At 35.2% G+C, this 20,801-nt stretch overlaps 1 pseudogene across 1 annotated transcript in view; it reads left to right on the forward strand.

The window, feature by feature from the left end:
* Positions 1–3,522: 3,522 nt before the first annotated feature.
* Positions 3,523–20,801, forward strand: part of LOC149227134 (putative LRR receptor-like serine/threonine-protein kinase At1g56130) — a 51,305-nt pseudogene continuing 34,026 nt past the window's right edge. Inside the window, exons 1-3 of the transcript XR_016248312.1 lie at positions 3,523–3,544; positions 3,738–3,782; positions 4,088–4,149. The product of XR_016248312.1 is annotated as a putative LRR receptor-like serine/threonine-protein kinase At1g56130 (transcript). The remainder of the gene's footprint in view (positions 3,545–3,737; positions 3,783–4,087; positions 4,150–20,801) is intronic.

The raw sequence follows: 20,801 nt of genomic DNA on the forward strand, positions 1-20,801 counted from the left end.
ATTAGAGGTGGGTCCCAAAATAGGTCAACAAACTCATTAATTAATTGTTGCACCGGGCCTTTTGTATTTCTATTTTTTATGCTTCTACCTTGAAATGCAAGCCCTTCATGGAATTACATCGAAAAATGAAACAAAAGTCACCTTGCGTAAGATATTTGGCCATTTTATATTGAGATCAATCGATATGGACTTAGTTGTATCCTTCTAATTGTGACAAGTTGTTGTCCTTTTCCAAATTTCATGTACAACTAATTAAGGTCCATCTGGAATTCACTAATAGCATCAAATTTGGTTCTATGAAGTTATGAGTGCTACTCAATGTTATCAGAACTGGTCTGGTTATCGAACTGGTAGACCCCCCAGACTGGAAACTAGTCAAAATTGGACCATAACTGGTAAAAAAACTAGAACAAAAAATCAATCAACCAAAAACATAAATTATTCAAATTTTAAAGAAAAACATATACATTCATGTGCATCTATATGAATCCAGGATTCTAAACTGTTTATACACAAATAAGCGAAAGCTCTCATTTATATAGTATGTAAGGATGCATATAACCAAAATAACACGGAGTACAATCCATCTTTGAGCCGAAAATACATCAACCAACATGCCCTAGATGGCCTCTAGCATCCAAAAAAATCATGCCACAACAAATATCTACCTATCATCAAAATATTTTCCTATATTAAGATCTTCATCATCAATATCACCCTCTAAGCATTAAAACATGATAGAAAAAGCTTAGCATGTCAAGTCAAGATTTTGTTTGAGTGATGAATACATTTTTTGTAGGATCGTGATACAGGAGTTCAACAACCAATGCCACTAACTTCAAGGTACATAGAGGGGTTGGTTCTTTTGATTAAATGCTAGTTCTATACCCTCGTATATGATGAAATCCAATGGAAACATTGTAATCCCCCCAATCCTAAAATCTTAAGAAATTGTTAATTTTGTTGGATTTTGAGCGGGATCTAAAATTTGACTTCCTCCATATGAAATCCAATAAGTTTGTAACCACTCTCAAACATCCTAAGTCAATTAATGGTAATGCTACAAATTTAAGTAAAAGTGACATTCTCATTTTCATCATTTCACATCAAGAATTTAACATTACCATTAATTGCATAGCATTAGTAGGGGAATATGGTCAAATAGTAGGCTTCCTCACTCATAAATCATTGCTTTAAAAAAAATGCATTCAAAGGGTTCTTCATAGCATTGTACAAAACTAGTTGGTTCGGTACCAAATTTTCTGGTTTAGTGACAAAGGGCCAGTTCATTACCAAACTGGTCGGTTTAGTGAAAAAAGGCAAGTTCGCTACTGACCCAGCCCAAAACAGTCTGGTTTACTGGTCTGAACCAGTTTTTCCCTCCAACCCATGAGACCTATTGGTTTTGACCGGTCTAGTCTGGTTATGATAATATTGGTGCTGCTATAATCAATAAGAGTAACCGCAATTCTTTCCTTTTAAATTTCTTTTTAACCTAAAAAACTAATATTGAATAATTCCCAATGGACAGAAAGGGACAAAATTGGGTCCTCTTTTTGTTTTTTCTCCTGAATTTCTGCTGCCTCCTCTTGATCATTCCCAACTACTTTTGGTTGTTCTCTGGATATACATTCTATCATGTGGATCATGCTAATAGCTCTATCCTTGTGCCCTTTGAACCAATTCTCTTTGCAATTAAAACAAAGTTGTTTTCAATATAAATTAACAATGATAGTAGAGCCTACTACTATACATTTAAACTTTCCAACAATATGTTTAAAGGAGAAAATTTATCTTCCACTTTATCTTTGAGGTCTACCTTCATTTTCAAAGGAGGATTCTCTTGACAAGTGGTTTTTGGAAACTTGTAAATACCCTTTTGCTTGTTAAATTCCCTACTCAAGAGTGGCAGGCTGGAACACTTTGACATACACCCAAATGGACTCTTTAATATGTGGATATACATGGAAACTTCATGCCCAGGAGAAATATTATCTACAAACAAGATAGCTCAATGAAACTCTGTAGTAGTATCTTATGGTGCCTTGTTGCTTCATGATTTAAGGGCCAAGTAGGATGCAAAACAATAATAAAATGTAGTTACAAATTGGTTCCTAGTGGTTATCTTTTGTTGATCTCTCTCATCCCGTGAATCAAATACAAATCCATCAAGGTGAAAGTTGTAAAATATTTTTTTTTGTTATTAACCATGGGGTTCAATTTGAAAAGACGAGAGAGTTACTCTATCCAAGACATTGGTTTGATATCATTGCTAATATGGCCAAACATAGGAATGGGGATGTAACTTTTGGTTCATCCTTTTCTCAATTAGATTGATTCATATGATTGCCCATTTATTTTGTATAGTTGTTTGAAAAAGGCATAAAATCATGATCATGATAGCCATCCTCTCTTCTCTAATTTCAGTGTCTTCGATGGCCTTGTTCACCACTTCTTTCATCTCATCATTCCCTTCGATCCATCATTACGATCATTGAACAAATGGCCTAATTTGTTTTTTCTAGTGTCTCTTATTCACCCATGTGATTTTTATGGCTTCTTCTGCAGCGAGTAAATTATTTGATTTTCAACTATTTTCAATAGCTAAAAAATAAGCCATTGTTGGTGTTTCCGCATGAAGCAAAGAAAGTTCTTTGATACCATTATTATAATCTTACTTGAACACACTTCATAAACAAGGAAAGAGTAGGAAAAATGAACAATTTTTGTCCAAAAAAAGAGCTGAGAAAGGCTTAAAAAAATCAGCTAGTAACATGTAGTTGTGACAAAAGACTTAAAATGGTACAACATATAATGACATGCCATTAAAGCAGTGGACTAGTACATGATGTTGTATTATATAATGATTTACTTATCACAATTTAGAGTATTCTGACCACCATTCTAAAAACTATGCAACTAAATGTAAATGACAACGTTAATTTTCCAAACACAACAATTTTGTTGATAAAGGTACTCTTCAACCGTATATAATATTAATTTGCTAAAAAAAAATTAAACTACCTACCACAAAACATCTGAACATCATAGCATTTGTTGAAACTTACGTGCCTATTTATAATTTCTTGTCCCTCTTAGTCTGATCCTTGCATATGGGATAAGTGGCTTTACCTGCATGCATTATATTTAACATTCCAATTGCTACCTGTGTATCAATTCCTCTTATAACTTACTTTAAAATGAATTTAAGGCAATTAATGTCTCACCAACCATGACTTAGCTAAAACCTTAATGACTAAATGACGTACAAACAACTAGAATAAGTACATACAACAAACATAAAGCTCTAAAGACTACATAAGGTACCGATAAATACATGATTACGCTGAGTGCAACTGAGTAACATAAAGTATATTATCTTTACGCATCATTACGCTCATATGCATATATTCTAAGATAATATGCTATTGTTTATGGAATCTTAATTTTATTAACAATTTTGGCTTACTATACTTCTAATGTCTTGTATACGCAGAGATCTATCTTACAACCAGTTTTCTGGATGGCTGAACAGTTTGACAGTGTATGCAAATAGGAGTAATTTCTGATATGAAGTGATCAGTTGAATTTTTAAACTAATTTGATATAACTGTCCGTTATTATTAGTAACTTCCTTCTTCACTAGTAAACGTCAGTGTCTATCGCTGGGTAATCAACAAGCCTTTTTCTATCAACTACATTGCACAATTTATAATATGTTATATCATGACATGCAGGAATCTGGTAGGAAATTACTTCGCAACAAATGAAATAGATAATAGGTAGCCACGCCCTCTTTCTATCTCATATTTTATTTAAGAGCAAAGACAGATGAAAAATATTGAGTTAATATTGAAAAATATTGTTTGATTTCACCAGCTAAAGGGGAAAAGGCTAGAATTTAATAGACTACAAAATCATCGGTCTAATATTTATTCAGGATATAAGCAATTGGGCATGAGTCTGAAACCTGTGTCCTAATATCCTGAATTTTTATCGGTTATATTTTTTAGAATATTAAGTGGTGTTTTTTTCGACTATAATCATAGTGAATAATCATCATAATTGGTAATTACCGCTCTTACAGATTTTCTGGGAGAGGATTAGGTTGCCTCCAACGAACCTTTCCTTGCAACGGAGCTCCACGTTGTGAGTTATTTTAACTGCTTCCATTTTGAGTACAAAAGTTGCATTTCACATAGGGTCATCTGTTTTATTCCTATGCGGTACTGTGTATATAGGATCCTGCACTTGCAAATTTGGGGTAACTGTTCCTGTAAAGTGGGTTTTATTAATGAAAGCAACAACTTCAAGGTTTTCATTTTTTTGTTCTTTTGATTTGTGCTATGTTTTCAAATGCATATTACTTTTATTTATAAAATTGCTTTTTATAATCCAATATAGTGAATATTTCCTTCCCATGACCCATTAAACCTTTGATCTTCCTTGTTGGTCTCCATTGCGAAGATTCAGCAATGAGCTGTTTGCAGAATTTGATACAATTTTCAGAATTGTCCTCCATTTTGATAGCTTTACCTGTGACCATAATTAATTTTGTTATACCCTTATCCTTGTCTTATAACTTCACATGTTAATGTTGATAATAGATACTAGCAATAAGACTCTTCCCTAATGATTCCTAAATAAGAGAATCTTCCCTTTGGTCATTAGTGATACCATTTATTTAAAATGTTTTTCTAAAACTTAGTCACTCTGCTATATTTTGTGGAAAGATGTATAGAAAGGAAGAGAGAAAGAAGAAAATGCTTCATACACTCTTGGGGCATTACACATCTTTCTCATCATTAAATAAATTTTACATAAGTCAGGAATTTTCCAAAATCACTTAAAATTAACCACTGGTAAATATATCTAGGATTTTCATGATTTTTAAAAAATACCTTGACTAATAGTGTCTAAAAATATCTCTCTAAAAGTGACTCGGGACTGACAACTAACTATCTGACTACTTCTCTTAACAAGAGATATCATTCTTTAACACTCCCTCTTAATCTCAACTAATACATTCACTAGTATCAACAACTCCCCCTTAATTACGACCACTACTACTTGTTGGTCTCAACTAGGCTTACAATACTTATACCATTTCAAAATTTGTTTTACTTCTGCAAGTCGATGCACAACACTACCTTGCACAATCTTTTCTTCCTTTTGCTCCAAACTTTGTATTCCACATACCTTTTACTCTTCTTTAATAGTTCCTTGTCTTTAGTGCCGTCTTTATCTAGTTCTTTGTCTCATATACTTTTACCTTGGCTACTGTTGACTAAACTTTTCTGTCAATTACTATAAGATCGAAAACAACATATTCATGTTCTTTCATCTTCTCTTCCACTACCACAAAGTCTTCAAGAACTCTGATGGTTTCCTTGATTTCTTCTATTGAATTTTTTGTTGTAGTTATTGTAGTTTCTCCATAACCACTTTCCTTTATCATGCTTGGTGTTTGAAAGTAGCTCTTCAAGAAACACTAACTCGACTTCATAATCAAATTCAAGACTGTAAAGACAATATTTAATTTCATCCTCACATGTGTATCTGCACACTTAGCTTCACTATTTTTACCATGTTCATGCATAACATATTGCACATAATCACCTTTTGCTTCCACAATTTCTTCAACTATATTGTTTAGGATAATTGTAGTCTCCATGTGTTGTATACCTTTTTCTACATCTGTAAAGACAATATTTAATTTCATCCTCACATGTGTATCTGCACACTTAGCTTCACTATTTTTACCATGTTCATGCATAACATATTGCACATAATCACCTTTTGCTTCCACAATTTCTTCAACTATATTGTTTAGGATAATTGTAGTCTCCATGTGTTGTATACCTTTTTCTACGTCAGAAAACTCTTCCATAGCTTCTCTTGTTACCTCTACAATATCAAATTCTCTTGCTTCTCCCATTACAATGGGAAATTCATTAACAACTATAATATTTTTTGACTCATCTTGATCTTGATCAATCTTGCTTCCTCTTTCACTATATGTCATTTCTAGAATATTCGAAGCTTCTTGGGATGTGTTTGTTGCTATAATCTTAGGAAGAATACTTTCATCCAAACCTTGGTGGTTGAGAAACAATGTTGTTGCATCATACTTCTTGTTCACAAAGAGTTGATCCTTTTGATCTTGTGTCATAGCTTCACAGACTCCCTGACTCAAGGGTTCCTCAAGCCCATTTGAAATAATGTTCCATAAATTATACATTTGTAATCTAGTTCTAATTTTAATAAGCCCAAAATTCATAATGTTAACCAATGAAAATAGGTGATAGAAAATAAGAACATTGAGAAAATCCATACTAATAAGTTTTGGCAAATAAAAACCCCTAAAAAAATCCATATTGATCTTTCTCAAGAAACTTAAATACCTTTCAAAACTTTTTTTTTAATCCTTGACTACCCTTTTCATTATATTTTTTAAATAATAATTAAAAAAGACTAGAAAAAATCCCCTGATTGAGATTTCACTTTTTCTTGTTTATCCTTTCTTGAACGTATTCTAAAAGGTTCTAAAATTTTAACTCAATGATTAACAATTCCATAACCTCAATACATACCAAGTATTTGTTTATCCTTTCTTGAACGTATTCTAAAAGGTTCTAAAATTTTAACTCAATGATTAACAATTCCATAACCTCAATACATACCAAGTATTTGCATGACTAAGCGTATTACCTAAATCCAAAAGAAATCCATTACATCCCTAATGCACCGTTAACTCTTTACATTGGCTACTTTGAAAAAATGGGTGGACATCTTGCGGAGTTTCCAAACTCTATCATATAGTACCCGTTTATGTATATACACACCAAAATCTATCATATAGTACCTGCGTATATATATATATATATATATATATATATATATATATATCACACAAAGATAGTTCAGCAATGAATAATGGCTCACGGCAACGACTAGGGAAAATTCATCTACCTACGTACAACGACTTCTTTATGGCATATGGCAGCTTTGCAAAGTAGCAGTGGTAGCTGGGAAACAATGGTTCTACTACAACAAATGCCATAGGGATCACTCACCAAAAAAAGTGTCAACCTTTTTATGTAGACCTCACACTTTGAAACTCAAATCTTTTATTTAACGATCTTCATGATTTTCTCTCCACTTTGCGAAGAGTCTTAGACCTGCTTTGAAATTTGTTTTCTCTTGGATATGCTCTCCACTTTGTGAAGAGTGAAAAGTCTTATGTTGGCTTTGATACGAAGCAAAGTTTTATAGGGAGTTAAAAACTGAATGAGGAAAAAGTTGTCATACACCCTTGTGGCATTATATGCCTTTCTCATTATTAAATAGATTTTACATAGACCAAGAATTTTCTAGAATCGCCTAAGATTAACCACTTCTAAAGATATTTAGGATTTGCGTGAATTTTCTAAAAATGTCTTGATTGATAGTGTCTAAAATATTTTTCTAAAGTGACTTGGACTCACAGCGAAGTGTCCAACTACTTCAATTAACAAGAGATATTATTCTTTAACATTTTAGACACATGCTAATAGATAGTCATCAACGCCGATAGGATCATCTTTTAAGCTATTAATATTATTCGAAATGACACAAACTCACAATGATGTAAATTCAAATTTGAATCAAAACATGGACAATATTGCAATACCTTGTACTTTTCTCAATTGATACTTACAAAGAGTTTGCAACTATTATAGGCTCCAAAAGAGTGGACTTCAGGGATTCTTAAGATTTGCTAAGCCATGAAGGTGAGGATAGGGATTATATTTCAATCACATGGTTGTAGTCTAAGTTATTTGGTTTGCCCAATTTAACCCTTGAATTTCAAATTTTGGTGAATTTCATATCCAACCAAATATATATACAATTTTGACTTGTGTCCCATTGTGTGCTTTCTCCTTTTGCCATTTCATCTCTCTTGTTCACTCATATGCACTTATAAATTGTCATATCCCACGGGATTTAGGGACTCCATGTTTTGGAGAATTTAGCATCTACGGATAAATACTAATTCCCTAGATAAGTAGCTTTATCTAGAACAATAGTTTAAAGTGTTTTAGACTTTTCCTATAAATAATAGATAAGATGAGAAGATATAAGGCCTACCTGTAGTTTCGCTTTCCTCTCGTCTCCCTTGTATCGATGCCATCGCTCCTTCCCATACTTAATCCACTTGAGAAGTACCATGTAAACACAACAGAAGACAAAAATCGATCAAAGCATACGATCTATTGAATATAAGTGAATGGAATCAGATACAATTCACACATATAAGCATTATGAAACAATACAAACATATGGGAAAAGGTTCAAACACTTTATTAGATAGAAGAAGGAATTACAACCATCGGTGTCTGATTCAAAGCCATTCCTTCAGCTTGGATCCCATCCACATCACATAAAAAGCATGACAAACTTGTAGCATCACAATACTTGCTTCAAAGCCAAATCTCACAGCAGCATTATCTCCTTACAATTCAATATAATCTAGCCCCTGATCACTTAGATGAGTGGTCAATTTATAGGAAGATGAAGGAGGTTTTGTCATTAATGGTGGCATTAAATGGCCTTCCATACTTAGAATTAGTTCCATGGAGGAAGGGATGAGAGGATAACATGCACCTTAACTCATTCCTCATCCATTTTTGAGCTCATAGGAGTTGATAAGTGAGGGAAACTTCTAGATGACTCCAAAAGATGAGAATATTCCCCAAACCCTATGTGAAATTCGCTCATTCTCGCCCAACACAGGTGAAAGGAAGCCTAAGTGCTCTATAAAGCACCCTGGCAGTGGACTTAACTGCTTTGTAGCGCACCTTCATAAGGGCTTACCTGCGCTGGTCCCTCTAGAGGCTATTTCTAGATGTCTTCAAGTCATGAAATTGTCTGGGAAGGAGGCATTCAAAGGTGTGACTTGCTTAGGGCATGAAGCAACTGAAATTAGTGTTTGATGAGCCCTAAAACACTGATCTGGATGTTGGGATTTGATGTGCCAAAATGGATCTGTAACAATTGCCCCCTAAAGCATGAAGTCAAAAAAATGCCAATGTCGGATGAAATGCTTTACGATGTGATGATGAGGTATCAAAGTGGAAGGTGACTTGTATCAATTACAATACACATATCATGATATTTGATTTTACATGAATTGCTGAGGGAAGGCATACCCACGCTTAGCTTATAAACTTTCATTACATGTACATAAATAGTCGTCTATAGATACAGGCCCATGATCGGAATGACCATCAATGTAAAGCCATTGCACATATGATTTAGTACTCCTGAAATCTCAGCCCGGATGGATGAAACTAGATCTGAGGTCTTCAATCTCGTTCAACCGTTTGCTCAAGCACGAGTCTAACCATGTGAATATGTGATCTAAAGTCGAACATGGGAAGACACCATCTGATTACCAGCCAATGATGTATGTTGTTAACAAATGCGGGAGAAATCACTGATAATGATAATGATCCTCAAGGTACTGCAGTACATTCTGCATGGTGTTAATGGATGATTTGATGTTGAACACCATACAAAGTCTTTCGGTCGAAGGCCATTGATGCATGCCTATCGCCGGAAGCGAGAAACCTGCCATTGATGCATGCAAGCTTCAAGGTACTGAATGGGTGTTTCTAAGTCAACTTCTTGGATAATGAGATGATGTCGACAAGAAGTGACTCGTCAAAGGAGGGCCTCGATGTATCCCACATCAATGACATGAAACAAGTGTAGTGATTTTTGAGATGGAATTTGACTAACGACACAAGGTTCAAGAATGGCGGTCATGAGAGTGAATGTTTATGGTACTGTAAAGGATGACTTCCCTTGAACATATAGGTGACACTGAATGAATTGGTATCATTGACCCAAAACCAAGGTAATGGATGGTATGATAGACCATAGGTATGATAACCATCAAGCAGATAACCCAACCCAAATAGTCTGAATGAATTGGCAGCATTGACCCAAAACAAAAGTGAAGGATGGTGTGATAGACCATAAGTATGATAACCTTCAAGCAGATAACCCAACCCAAATAATCACGGAGATGAAGTGAAAGTGTCATGTTCAAAAGCGACCTACTACCATAAAGTGGTTTTCCCCTTTTTCCCATTTTCCCCAGTCATTGTTGACCAGTACCTCTTTATTTTTATCAAGCTTGAGGAGGATAACATATGCTTGTTGTATAATTTCACCCTTGGGGCGAATCCATCACTATTTGATGTTTTAACGAGTCTAGTGAAGGTGAAACTCGATCTTGTCGAGATGGACAAGTTTTTCGCTATTTGATGTTTTAACGAGTTTAATGACAAAGATAACTTGGTCCTTTTCATGTTTAGAGAGTTTGAAAAGAGACAAAAAGAAAACTCTGCAAGTTCTTTTTCGTAAATTAATCTCTCAATCCCGAAAAAGCATAAAATAATACAAGAGAGATATTGTTTCCAATCTGTTAACGAGCTGGAAAGGACAAGCGCTCGGCAATCTTTTCATGTTTAGAGAAGAGGACTCCACTTTGAGGAACGAGTGGTGTCTAGGATAGCAACTAGTTCTGGTGATGTTGGAACTTCTCAAAACATGTTGATTTATGTGAAGAGGCTGGCTAATAAGACCACTCAATTGCAATTGTTCCTCAAAAAGGGTAAAACAACCAAGTGAAAGCATATGATCGACCAAAGGGATGGTGGCGATGGGATGAAAACAACCAAGGCTCATCTAACGAAAGAGGCTAATAGAACAACAATAACGAGGGTTAAAATGGAGATGGGTTCATTTTTACACAAGTTTGAACCATAGGGAACTATGCTTGGATTCAGTTTCATGTTTACACAAGCTTGAAACGAAAAACTATGCTTGGATTCAGTTTCATTTTTACACAAGCTTAAAACGAAGAACTATGCTTGAGATTGGTTTACATGCCCCTAGCATGATGAAAGGGAGAGTCTCCTGTAACCAGATAGAAGTCGCTGCGGTGAAGCAGGATAGATATCCAACACCTTTTTGGCTTCGTCCAGATAGGGACAAAGATGAATGGGGTGATTCCCTTCACATAACCTACAGGGAAACTTTACCACCAGGTGCATGCCCCCAAGCTTCATTACATTCACCTAAGTATACTACTCGTGGCTATCAGGTGGATGGAATGAAGGTTCGTTTACGAGATCAAGTGAAAGACTCGACTGGGATTTTACGAGATCTAATCAAAGACTCGAATTGGGACTTTTCTCCAGGGGACCTTGTTTCATTTTTTAATGAGCTTGACACAAGACAAGGAATTCTGCTCAGATTCCTTGTTTCATTTTTTAACGAGCTTGACACAAGACAAGGAACTATGTTCATATCCTTGGTTTCATTTTTTAACGAGGTTGACACAGTAAAAGAACTATCCTCGTAGACCCTTGTTCATGACTCATAAGAGGTCATGACTTCCAAGAGGTTCTCATCTGATGGGAGAACAATTCTCTGGAAAGAGAGATCTGGTTCCAATGCCCCTAGTACATAATGTACAACATCACTGAATTGATCGCCAGTTGATGTAGGCGTGGAACTGGTTGCCACATAATTAACCTGTGGCGGGGATGATACCATTGGTACAAAAGGACCATTTAGGGAAGATGGTTGACTAAAATCCATATTTAGACCGGGAAATGAAAGCGGGTCAACGGTGACAATTCTGCCTTCATGCGGGAAACACATCACTCGAAAGAGTGCAGAAACAATAGCTCCCATGTCATAAACATAGTCATGCCCTAGAAGTAAGTTGTAATCTAAAGGGCCTGGGACTACCATCACATTCAGATAAAAAAATTTTCTTCCCAAAGTAATAGGCAACTAAGGGAGGATCCCTAATGGTTGACTGGTTCCTCTGTTAAAATCCAACATATTCTGGGTAACAGGCACAAGTGGCGGTGAACCGAGTGCTTGCCGAGCAGTTGAGGAAAGGATACTCACTGATGCACCCTCATCTATAATAGTGCCCGATACAATCATATTACAAACTTGTACTATGATGTGGAAAGGCACATAAGAAGGAAGATGGAATCCTGCCAGTCAATTCCAATCAAAGGAAGTGACTAGACTACTTGGAGGGGGTCTCGTAAGAACGGGAGAATTAACCCCTTGAGTTACGAGAGCGGGAGGATTTTCCTCCTGTCTTGATGTAACAGGAGGATTGCCCCCAAGCTCATTGGAATCTGAAGAAACAAAAAGAACCTGAGTGGCATGATATTCACTCTCTTCGGGAAAGGTACGATTAGCTGAAGGTGAAATCGGGTCAACTGTTACCTTGACCTATTGATTTGGGTCAAGTATAGACACATAGGATTCACTTTTAGAGAGAGTGGGTTTGACCGACGGTTGATTTTGGTCCATCAATTCATGAACTAGTGAAGGACTTAGGGAGAGTTTCCTGTAACCAGATGGAAGTCGCTGCGGTGAAACAGGACGGTTATTCAACACTTTTTTGGCTTCATCCAGATAGAGACAACGGTGAATGGGGTGATTCCATTCACATAACCTATAGGGAAACTTTACTTTACCCTTCTTTCCATGAACTTTACTATCACTAGTTGATGGTGTGTCACCAGCATGATCTCCAGAAGTCGATGACACATGATGATGTGAACGAGAAGACCATTCTTTTAAGATCTAAGGAATATCAGGACAATTTCGAAGAAGATGGTCTCCCGCACAAAGTTTGCATGGATATCGAAATTTGTGAGGCTTGATGGACATTTTCTCATCAGATGTTGCATTCAAAACAATGGTTGCTCGGTTTCCCCTTTGTTGAATTTGCTACTTCTTCTTCTTCTTCCCTTTCTTCTTCTTCTTAGCCACCTGGTTACTAGTATCAATACTTTCACCAAGCGAAGAGGAAGAAGGGGAGGAAGAAACAACCGAGGAAGAAGGCAAAGGGTCAACTTTAGGATCAACTAGAGGTAGATTTTGTCCAGTTGGAGGAGTACTCAATTGCAGAGAAATCACGAAATTTTGAACCAAGGAGGTTGGAAACAACCATACTGGCAAGCCAATGGTAAATCCCAGAAGGGACAGTGTAGCCATATATGGAGCACCAATATTTCCAAAAGAAGGAAAAATATTAGGATTCCCATCAAAAGAAATTCCTTGATTGGTGGACTCCGGATTTGTTGCCATATGTTTCAACCTAAGATCGACTAAGGAGTGAGCATGGAGGATGTTATCTGCAGTCAATTAATTTTATTTTAATCAAAGTAACATAACAAAAAAAAAAGGGGATAATCTAGGCAAAAGGTTTACCAAGCAACTATGAGCTGCAGAATACCTCTCGGCAAACCGAGAAGTACGGGTAGGCAATCTCCCTGAATGTTGTGTTCAGTGTATCACAGTTTACAAGGCGACCGACTCGGTTAGCTAAGGATGGATAGCAACCTAGTGTTGTCCTCCCATATATACCCGAAAGTACGTGGAGGCCTAATCTGTATAAGCGCTGTCTAATGCAAAACCGCACAGTGAGAGCATTCCCATATACTTTACGTACTGTAACACCGCCCTATATACCCGAAGGTACGTGGAAAAGCTACGATATACTCACGTACATGGAATGAGGTATCACACTCGGAATGTATTGCAGACAAGTTAGTGGCAACTGCTTTGTTTTACGATGCCATAACACATCTCTAGCCTAGAACCAATAAATGTTTTTCGTTAGGTGACAATGCTCCATTAGGTAAATTAAGATAAATTTTAAGTTGATCTTCTTTAGAATTTTCCTTTCGAGGTTCACCACGTGATATATTTTTGCAATTCCTAAAATGCAACTAATATGATAAGCATTCTTTCCATTCAATTTAACAATGAAAATCCTTAGCTAGTGGGGATAGAGCAATCAGATTTTGACAAAGAGCAAAGAGCACATCTAATGCAATTTCCCTAGCTATTCCTTTCAAGAATTCACAAACTACAATATGAACGATGCAAGTTTTTCTTTTTGAATCCCTTAATGTTATGATGAACAAAAAGGAAATATGCACATATAATCAATCAATCTTTAATAAGAACGAATACTTTGATGACAGTTTTGTTTCGAAGGAAAAGAAGACTTTACAACACTTTCTTTCGAACAAAGATTAATCAACTATATTCTAACTTTGACTATAGACTGATAATGACAAAGAAATTTTTAATCAGTCAAGTCAAAGTAGGGCTAGATAAGGAGATAGAAATTTGTTCTCTGAGACATGACATTCATTGATCAATCAACATGCAAACACATAGAGAAAAGTTGGCAAAAACACTTTCCAAAGGTGGGAATTCGACCTAAGGTTGATTAGCGCAGGTCAAAGAGCGCCTAACTGCACTGTAGAGAACTGTCCCCTGACCAAGCCTGCGCTGATTTCTGAGAGGCCACTCAAGAGTCATCTAACATCAATTTTTGACCAAAATTCAATGAAAAGAGTTGAAATACAGTTAATGAACACAAATAATGTCTACAAGGATGTCTTAGGAGGTGGATAAGCTACTAGGAAAGAGGATTCTTCCCTAGTGGATTTACCAATTTGTTTTGGAGAATTTAGCATCTATGGATAAATACTAATTCCCTATATAAGTAGTTGTATCTAGAACAACAGTTTAAAGTGTTTTAGCCTTTTCCTATAAACAATAGAGAAGCTGATAAGATAGAAGGCCTACATGTAGTTCCACTTTCCTCTTGTCTACCTTGTATCGATTCCGTCGCTCCTTCCCGTACTTAATCCGCTTGAGAAGTACCCTGTAAACACAACAGAAGACAAAAACCGATCAAAGCATACGATCTATTGAATATAAGTGAAAGGAATCATATACAATTCATATATATAAGCATTATGAAACAATACAAACATATGGGAAAAGGTTCAAACACTTTATTAGATAGAAGAAGGAATTACAACCATCGGTGTCTGATTCAAAGCCATTCCTTCAGCTTGGATCCCATCCACATCACATCAAAAGCATGACAAACTTGTAGCATCACAATACTTGCTTGAAAGCCAAATCTCATAGCAGCATTATCTCCTTACAATTCAATATAATCTAGCCCCTGATCACTTAGATGAGTGGTAAATTATTGGAAGATGAAGGAGGTTTTGTCATTAATGGTGGCATTGAATGACCTTCCATACTTAGAATTAGCTCCATGGAGGAAGGGATGAGAGGATAGGATGCACCTTAACTCATTCCTCATCCATTTTCAAGCTCATAGGAGTTGATAAGTGAGGGAAACTTATAGATGACTCCAAAAGATAAGAATATTCCCCAAACCCTATGTGAATTTCGCTCATTCTCGCCCAGTGCAGGTGAAAGGAAGCTTAAGTGCTCTGCAAAGCACCCTGGCAATGGACTTAACTGCTCTGCAGCGCACCTTCATAAGCGCTTACCTATGCGGGTCCCTCTAGAGGCTATTTCTGGATGTCTTCAAGTCATGAAATTGTTTGGGAAGGAAGCATTCAAAGGGGTGACTTGCTTAGGGCATGATGCAACTGAAATTAGGGTTTGATGAGCCCTAAAACATTGATCTGGATGTTGGGATTTGATGTGCCCAAATGGATCTGTGACACTCCAACAAACAACACTTAGATACTTTAAGCTCATTTTGGGATAGTCATGGAATTTGATTCAACCTTACTTAGGAAATCATTATGGCCATTAACATCTCAAAGAAAATGACAAGGCATAGATGTTTTGGTGTCCTACACTTACCTTGGAGTTGTACTCTTTGGCCCATCCTTCATGACACTAGGAGTAGAATCAAGAATGAGTAGAGGTTACGTGACATTAATAACCTTGGAGAGACAATGTTTCTATCTTCAACGTTAAGACATGTGGGCTAAGATTCACCTCTTTCATACTCTAGTGATGCCTTCCCTCCTTTACAACTGTGAGGTTTGCATCCCATTCCTAGGTTAGAGACACATAAAGAGTGTACTCATTAGTATATTTTATAAGCATATAAATGCAAAGAAAATAGTTCAACATTCTAGCATCTAGTTTGATATTTTTGTTGTCCCACTCCTCACATCCACGATTTTCCATGTTCTCACTGTGATAAAAAAAGTTTTGATGCTTGGTGAACTTCCACTCAAGTTGTAAATAATATATTGATTAAATCATGGATTTGATGCATGGTGGACTTTCACTTAAGTTGTAATAGGTATCATGGATTTGATACATGGTAGAATTTTTTATCCTTAATCAAACTTGTTGGAAAAGGGTTTGTAAATAGTTGGTATGCTAGAGCATCCTCCATAATTTAAACATGGATAAATTGGAAATCTTCTCCCTTAGATTTGTTAATAAATGCAAGTTAATTTACAATGGGATATTATATAGGATTCAAAGCTAATATCTATAAAACCCACTTTAATGCCACATGAATTGAGCTAGGATAGCTTGCAAATCCTAAACTTCATCATTACTTAAAAAATTACATGGATCTCAATGATAACCCCCTATGCACTCCTATATATATAGTAGACTACAACCACCTTGTATCTTAAGAGTTCCTCTAGCCTAGCTTTATATTTTTCTCACATTGGATATGCGTAAAGACTTTCTAATCCTTAATTAATCTTGTTGGAAAAGGGTTTTATTTTGTATGTTAGACTCTCCTCCAACATTCAAACATGGATGTCAGAAAGATTATCCCCTAGTGTTGTTCATTGATGAGATCCAATTCAAAAGGGGATCTTATATAGGTTTCAAACATAAGTTTGTAAAACCTGTTTGATTTCCAATTGAGTTAAAAGAGCTTGTAACTCTTAAACTTCATCACTACTTCCACAACTACATGCATTTGAAGGAAACCCTCATTTTCACTCCTATATATACTAGACTACAGCTACCTTGTAGCTTAAGAGTTCCTCTAGCCCAATTTTATATTTTTCTCCCATTTGATATGCATAACGACACATCATCACCTCCAAAGGTAGTATTTCACTCGTAGATTGTGTATGTAGGAACCTAAACAAAGGACAAGATCATCTTTATATGCCTTATTTATTATGAAATTGTGGTTATGTTCATTACTTGTTCATGAACTTATAGTACAAGATTATCACAGTATGAGGAAATTCTATCAAAACCGATTCACCCTAAAACCTATAACCAAAATTAAATTGACCCACTTCAAATATTAGAACCTAGAAAAATCCAATTTACCAAAAAATACATAAAACATTTAATATATCTATATATAAACCCAAACCATTAAACTCCAAATATGTAAAGTGCTCTAGTATATATAACATTGTAAAGGTGAATATAGAAAAATGATATAAAGCATGTTAGAATAACATAGAAATCTCTTTGATGTCTACTTGCACTCTACAACCCAATATGGAGGAGATGTTGTAGTCTCCCTAAAATGAAACATTAGATAAACAAATAATAATTATAATAAAATATAATGTGGACTCAATTACAAAGTAATAAAAATAATAATTCATTCAATTCAATTTGTTATATTGTGAATTTGTTTTTATTAGTAAAATTTAAAAAAACCATAATATACATATCATATTAAAATAAATTTAAATGATAATGCTTCATATTCATAACTATTATATTTCAAAACTTGATATTGAAATTTTCTTGAAAACAATTGCTATTGATATCAAAAGTTGTCCAAATAAAAGAGGAAATTACATAGCCATATATTATATTTCAAGACCTTTCTCATGACATGCGGCATGCCTCTTAACTCATCACAATTGAGGAGAAACTAATTTTTGAAGATATTCATTTCTATATATTTAATATCCTACCTTTGCCTAAGTCGGCCCAGCTAGTGGATTGGTCGACCTGACTCTGAACCCTAAGGACGCCTCAAATAAGCGTTATGTGGAGGAGCCTAAGTACTCATTCGCTCAAGCAATTTGATTCTATTTTTAGGTCAATGAAGGAATAGGTATGAGGTTCATACCTCATGAACCAAGTAAAGTACAGTTCATTTGGAAGCCGATTTGGAAGGGTTTTGGGTATAATTCTTCAAAAGGGTTTCCGATCTATTTGAGGCATGTTGAGGTTGAGTTCTGTTGTTAAGCAAGCTGAGTTTAAATTTCGTTGAGGAGCTCTAGTTCTGGTGTGAAGGAGAATGATTTCAAGGTTTATTGGACTGAGTTTTGTTGGAACTATTCTAGTTTGAGCCCAAGTTTTTGTTGTTGTTTGAGGCTAAGTTGTAGTCCTGGTTAGAGGCCAAATTATAAGACTTGTTTTGGTTGGAGACCAGGTGTTGGAGACCAAGTTATAATCCTTTTGGAGTAAAAATTATAGTCTGAGTTGGGTACAAGTTGCCAGGAGGGAAACCCTTCTTTTGAATAAGTTCTAAGCCGAAAAATTGTATGTTGAATAGTAAAACAATTGTAATTTGGTGCTTACTGAGGATTGGTATCCTCATCTTCTTGACAGGTTGAAGCTTGTTATTTTTGTAAGTTGATGCTTATAGAGGATTTGGCTTCCTCACAATTGGTTGTAATAAATTGAAAATTGTTTGAAAAGCATTTCTTCTTCAATTTTGGATTTTGACCTTAATGCTTCTATTCAATCATTGTGTTGATGATTGATTATGTGCTGATATTTTATTTTTAAGATTAATAAAGTGAAAAAGTTTAAAACTAAGTGATATTATTGATTCAACTCACTCTCAGTATCATTGTGTATTTTCAATACTTGGTATCAAAACAGGCTTCTTCAAGAAGAATCTAACATCTACAAGAATATTTTACAGGGGCCATGGCTAGTGAAGAAGCATCAATCAAAATTCCTTTCTTTGATGGAACATTTTTATCCTTTTGGAAGATAAGAATGAAAACCCACTTGATATGGCAACCTGTTATAAATGGATATAAGGTTCCATCGTCTCCTCCAACTAATCAAGATGGGAGAAAGGCTTTGTATCTAATGCAAAAGCTATGAACTCCATTTTAAGTGGCTTGTCAGAATGAGACTTTGTTAAATTTATGTAGTGTGAATCAGCTAAAGATATGTGGGACAAACTTGTAAGCAACTATGAAGGAGATGACAAAGCAAAGAAGGGAAAGATTCAGACTTTCCTAGACAACATGAAATCCTAAAAATGAATGATGAAGAAGATGATGCTACTTAATTTATTTAAATAGATGGAGTGGTTAATTGTCTCAAAGGACTTGGTGAAAAAGTTGAAGAAACAACAGTTCAAAAAAATTTGAGGTCTCTTCCTCTGCATTTTGATGTCAAATTCTTTGCCATAGAAGAATTAAAGGATTTTGAGAATCTAAAAATGGACAAGCTTCACAAAATTATCATTACATATTAAATGAGGCGATAAATTCATCACATAAGGAAGAAAAATTTAAAGCATCTAAGAATAAAGAAAATGCAAGTCTAGTGACTGCTCCAGTGACGAATCCAATACAAAAATGGCTTAGCTAGTTAGAAAACTGAAGAAAAAAAAAATCCCAAATCCAAAGGTAATTTACCTCTCATCTATTTCAATTTTGGTAAGATAGGACATTATTTTGCTAATTTACTTTCAAGAAAGATAGTGATGATGAGGAAGAACCCAAAAGAAAAATGTCTTCAAAGAAAATCTTCAAAAAATAAAATTCTCTACTCCCATGAAGATAATTATTTCTTTGAAGAAGAAGAATATGATTATAATGATGATAGAAGAGAGATCCTATTTTTAGCTACAAATGAAGAATCCAACATAGACAAATTAGAAGAGAAAAAACAATAGAAGAAGGAGTTGAAGGCATAGTGGATCTTGAAGCAGAACTCATCAATGCATTAAAAAATATTGATAACCTCAGGAAGAAGAACAAAATATATCCAAGGAAATCATCTTCAATAAGTCTGAAAAAGAGGAAGAAAAAAGAGTGGAAGAAGTGTTGAATATTCTAATAAACGAAAAGGAAGAAAATTGTGAGAAACTTGAAGCAAAAATTTTCTCATTAAGGAAAGAGATAAATAAGGTCAACAACATGAAAAGCTCTCAAACCCTGGATGCTATTCTCAGTATTCAAAGTCCACCATATGACAAGACTGGTATTGGTTATATGGGTGAGAATTCATACAAATAAGATGCAAATCCTAAGTCACCAAGAAAGGAATTTGAAGAAAAGCCTGAAGGTTCCAATCTTGGCAAGAGCAAGGACAAAAGTAAGCAGTAGTCTAGAAACACTACTGCACTAAAAAGTTATGTTGATGTTCTCAAGAAGTCCATTCACAATGCAGGTAGAAATATGATAAGGGACAAGGAACATAAATATTCTCCAAAGTAGATCAACTCTAGAAGAACTATTCCATTAAAGAAAACATACATAGCCAAACATCAAAATATTTTTCTTGGTCATTGTCTTTTATGCAAAAAATTTGGACATCGACCAAGAGAGTGTAAATATTATAATATTTTTAAAATAGGTTCTCATCAAACCTATAGGAATAAGCTTGTAGACAACATAATCAAAGATAATTATGGATTTAATAATAGAAATAATAATTCCTTTGCTCCATTATCCAAGTATACTATAGAGTGTTATAGATGCAACAATTTTGTACATATAGCACGAGACTGTCCTACAAAATCAAGAAAAGGGTTTTGGAAGAAAAATCAGGGAGAACCACCAATATAAAAATGCGAACTAGTTATGTAATGCTTGAAACAGTCAAATTCAGTGGTATGTGATAGCAGGTGCTTTAGACACGTGACCAAAGATCAAAAAAATTATTACTCTAAAAGAAGAAAAAGGAGAAAATGTGAGTTTTGGATACAATAGATTTGCGAA

The sequence above is a fragment of the Pinus tabuliformis genome, chromosome J (genome assembly GCF_031772625.1).
Source record: "Pinus tabuliformis cultivar Carrire ecotype Pingquan chromosome J, CPIR1, whole genome shotgun sequence".
Classification (NCBI taxonomy): domain Eukaryota; kingdom Viridiplantae; phylum Streptophyta; class Pinopsida; order Pinales; family Pinaceae; genus Pinus; species Pinus tabuliformis.